The sequence below is a fragment of the Coenobita brevimanus genome, chromosome 15 (assembly GCF_032717465.1).
Source record: "Coenobita brevimanus isolate Jiangsu-jjx chromosome 15, ASM3271746v2, whole genome shotgun sequence".
Lineage (NCBI taxonomy): Eukaryota > Metazoa > Arthropoda > Malacostraca > Decapoda > Coenobitidae > Coenobita > Coenobita brevimanus.
The window spans coordinates 11,107,976-11,112,966 of NC_136968.1; the positions used below are offsets into that span (position 1 = coordinate 11,107,976).

At 44.5% G+C, this 4,991-nt stretch overlaps 1 non-coding gene across 1 annotated transcript; it reads right to left on the bottom strand.

Annotated features, from left to right (window-relative positions):
- Positions 1 to 4,575: 4,575 nt before the first annotated feature.
- Positions 4,576 to 4,694, bottom strand: LOC145390823 (5S ribosomal RNA). Its single transcript, XR_013895736.1, has one exon. It is a non-coding gene; the product is annotated as a 5S ribosomal RNA (ribosomal RNA).
- Between the last annotated feature and the right edge of the window lie 297 nt (positions 4,695 to 4,991).

Consider the following 4,991-nt stretch of genomic DNA (forward strand, 5'->3'; position numbering starts at 1 on the left):
CCACCAACTCCCCGCCACTCCCCCATCTCCTCACCACACACCGCCTCCTCTCCCACGCCTGGCACTACGTGTCCTGCCCACACCCCCACACCCTCTCCGCCCACCGCACCCCCGCCCCAGCCATCACCCACCACTGCCACTGCATCTCCCAGCCCGCTGCCCGCACATGCCCCCTCGACCCCGCCTGCCTTGTCCCCTGCCCATGATTCCACCTGTGCCACCCATGCCCCCATGACACCACCACCCACTAACCCTACACCCCACTTCCCGTGCTGTACCGCCCACACTCCTACCACTCCACAGCCGCCCTTGCACGCCCCGCACACCACACACAAGCGCCAACACCACACACCCACATCACCACCCACACCCACCCTTAACCCTTAAGCTTCGAAACACCCATATCTGGACATTCCTGAGTGCGTGCGATACACCCACATCTGGCTCAGACCTACTTCCCAACGTGGGACAGATTGTAGGTCACAGCAACACCTGTCAACCCCTACTCACCATCTCCCTGGTCAGTTACCTGCCAGTCACGATGGAGAGATTGATGTCGCGAGCAGTGATGGGAATATTCTACCTCCAACCATACTGTTGCAGTACATGCTATGTTCTATGTTATATTTCTATGGCTAGGAGAGTCTAAGAGTATAAAAAATAAAAACAATAATAACTAAGAAATTATATATAAAAAAAAACATTTCAGGTTCTTCAAACTCGTGTAATTTTCTGGAGGAAAATGAACTCGTGTCATTTTCCTCGGGAAAATTACACGAGTTTGTAAAAAAAAAAAAAATCAATCATAAAATAAAATGATAAAAAACCCTCGATGCACTTCCATAGCCAACCACCTCCCTTCGTCATCATTCAGTCGTTTACTACTGAGCTACCACGGCCCTTGGAAATGAAAGACATTCAAACCATAGTTTCCCATATGCCTTTCAGTGAAAAAAAAAAGAAGTATAATGAGACTCTTCAACTATTTCGCAATTTACAGCAAGCTATTATCGCATGTACAGTCATGGGTCTATATGACTTGACCATAACCCTGTAATCCATTTCCATGCTTATTACATTCAGTGCTGTACAGTTTCAAATGAATCTGGGGAAGGCAGGATAATTTACCTGAACCTTGACCCCGCTTTATTGAAATCACCTTTATATAAGCCACCACAGTATAATAATGACAGCATTTTAGCCAGCTGTTATCCCATGCATATGTATGTGTGACTATGACTTGAACAAAACTCTTTCATCCATATTCATGTCTTCCGTACTATACAATGTCAAAGGAATGCGAGGAATGCAGGAAATCTGAAACTTAACCCTGCTAAAGTGACAACCCCAATACATCACCCACAATATTTGAACATTAGGCTTCCTCGACCTCATCTGACAACAGATTGTTAGTCATCTTCTATAATCACATCTCATGAGTATGGAAACAGATTTATTAGACAAAGGAAACAGGAGCAATTCACTCTGCACACTTGATTTCCGGCAGCCCCGCCTTCGTCCGTTTATCCCTTACCCACACCTGCCCTGTGGTGACCTGAGCGAGCCAAGTCTTTGTCTCCTATCTCCCACAGGTGTTCTCTCTCTCTCTCTCTCTCTCTCTCTCTCTCTCTCTCTGTGGTTTTTATTATCACCAGTGGTGTTAACATACTTTATTGCCTTATTTTTTCCCGGTACACATTAGCCTCTTTATCAGTACACCCGATTTTCCCCCCTATGCTTTGTTTGTATATCCATGTCCACATATTTTTCATTTAGTCTATATAGATAGATAGATAAATAGATAGATAGATATTGTGTGTGTGTGTCAGAGCACGGGCGTTTTGCCTGAGGGGCGTGGTGTAGCCAGTGGGCTTTTTTCTTGTTTTTCACAGCACACATGAGCTTTTTCATCAGAATTCCCCCTTTTTCCCCCATGGTTTGTGTTTGCACCGATTTACACAGTTTAGTGGCTGCTCAGGACACACACACACACACACACACACACACACACACACACACACACATACGAGAACTTCTCAGTGTCACTAATTAGCTAACAAACATCCCATCCAAGAGACATCGCTTTGACAAAACTGTTTGTGCTGAGTGACTGTGAGACAGGATTTCTTCTCGACATGATCGTGTACACAGGCACATTGATATACCAAAGGTCAGCAAGAAAGACCCCATGGGTACGTCTGGTGCTGTCGTCAAAAAGATGATTGCAGACTACATGGGCAGAGGTCATATTCTTTACAGTAACGGTTGGTATACTAGCCCTGCTCTCTGTCAGGTCCTACCTGACAAGAAAACTGGGTCATGTGGAACTGTACGGATATACAGGAAGTTTATGCCTAAGTTCAATGGAGAGAAAACTCTGCTTGATACCGCAGTTCGAGTGATACACCAGATGATGAAGAGCAGCTCAAGCCCACCACGAGAGAAGCCGGAAGCAACGAAAGGGACGAAAAAAGGGACCTATTCATCTAGAGCGAGAAGTTGGACAAGGTTGTCACTTTGAGGTGGGATGACAGGCGTGCAATGCACCTACACTATGTGTGTGTGTGTGTGTGTGTGTGTGTGTGTGTGTGTGCAAGTGTTGTATAGGTGGGTAAGAATCTGGGTGAAGAGAGGAGAAAGGATGGATGAGAAGGAAAGAGGGGTGATGTTTTGAGTTAGGGGGGTGAAGAAACTCAAAACATCACCACTCTTTCCTTCCCATCCATCATTTCTCCTGTCTTTACGCAGATTCTGACCAACCTATACAACACTTGTATGCACACACACACACACACACACACACACACACACACACACACACACACACACACACCGCTCGCTGGTGCAGTGGTAACGCTCTCGCTTGCCAACTGGAGGACGGGAGTTCGCGCCTCGCTCAGGTTGCGCAAAGTTTCACTGACGAAGTGGGTGGTTACTGTCCCCCTTGAGCAAGGGGACGGGTGTGTGCGTGTGTGAAGGTCACAGCCTTGCCCTTAGATCGGACTATATGAGCTCTCAGCTCCCTTCCGAGAGGGTAAAAGCTGACGATCATGACCATCAAGTGATCCTGACCGACCCGGTGAATTACACACACACACACACACACACACACACAGGTATAAATCATACACATACACACACACACACACAGGTACAAATCATGCACACACCACACACACACGGTAGATACAAATTACACATGCACACACATACACACACACACAAATACAAATCACGTGGCACGCACGCACACACACACACACACACACACACAGACTGTGCTGTCTTTGCATTTACTGTACAGTGCATTTTAATAAACTCGTGTATTATTATAATATACTCGTGTATTAGTAGTACTTTCCGTGTCATTTTTATGCTAATTTAGGTACTACAAGTCTGTAAGTCATTTGAATATTTGTCATACTATTCAGTTTCATGTTTTGTAATTTTTATTATCAATAGTACTTTCCTTACAGGCCTTTCTTATCTATCTGTCTATTGCCAGACGCCATAATCCCATAAGCGGTGACCATTTGACTTTGAGTTAGTTGTTTTACGGGGAGGGGCACTAACCCTCCACCAACCCACTTATTGACATGTAGGGAGCACGTATGGTTTGGTTACATGGTTACCACCCAGCACTGTAAATGGTTTCTTGGCTTAAAGGAAACCATTAGGCTTGTCACTCAACATAAAGCAATTATAGTGACAATAAGAAGTGACAAGAAAAATGGGAGAAATAGGAAGAGAGAAGGGCAGGCACAAAAAAAGAATGATAAAAGCTAAGGAAAAAGTAAGCAGCACTACATCAAGTGAGTGGATGATGGTCGCCACCACCTACCAAATTATATACTACAAGTCTATAAGTCTCTGCTATGTTTGTCATACTATTCAGTTTTGTTGTTTTGTAATTCATGTTATCATGTCCCATTTTGTACTAACTTATTTACTACAAGTCAGTAAGCCATTTTTATGTTTTATTTGGCATGCTGTTCCAATACATGTTATGTTCTGTGTTATATTTTTATTTCGCGATTTACAGCTAGCTATTATCCCATGTACAGTCATGTGTCTATATGACTTGATCATAACCCTGTAATCCATATCCATGCTTATTACATTCAGTGCTGTACAGTTTCAAATGAATCTGAGGAAGGCAGGATAATTTACCGGAACCTTGGTCCCGCTTTATTGAAATCACCTTTATATAGGCCACCAAAGTATAATAATGACAGCATTTTAGCCAGCTGTTATCCCATGCATATGTATGTGTGCCTATATGACTTGAACAAAACTCTTTCATCCATATTCATGTCTTCCGTACTATACAATGTCAAAGGAATGCGAGGAATGCAGGAAATCTGAAACTTAGCCTCGTTAAAGTGACAACCCCGATACATCACCCATAATATTTGAACATTAGGCTTCCTCGACCTCATCTGACAACAGATTGTTAGTTTCATTCATTCATTGTCAGACGCCATGTATCCCAAACGGGGTGACCAAGGGCTTAGAGTTAATTGTTTTACAGGGAGGGGCACTAATCCTCCACCAACCCCACTTGACACGTAGGGATGCCAACAGCATCTGGTGTTCCCAGGTGGTCACCCATCCAAGTACTAACCAGACCCAACGTTGCTTAACTTCGCTGATCGGACAGGAAGCGGTGTACTCAACGTGGTATCGCCGTTCATCTTCTATAATCACATCTCATGAGTATGGAAATAGATTTATTAGACAAAGGAAACAGGTGCAGTTCACTCTGCAAACTTGATTTCCGGCAGCCCCGCCTTCGTCCGTTTATCCCTTACCCTCACCTGCCCTGTGGTGGCCTGAGCGAGCCACATCTTTGTCTCCTATCTCCCACAGGTGTTCTCTCTCTCTCTCTCTCTCTCTCTCTCTCTCTCTCTCTCTCTCTCTCTTCGTCAGTACACCCCCATTTTCCCCCTATGATTTGTTTCCATACCCATATCCACGTATTTTTCTTGTGT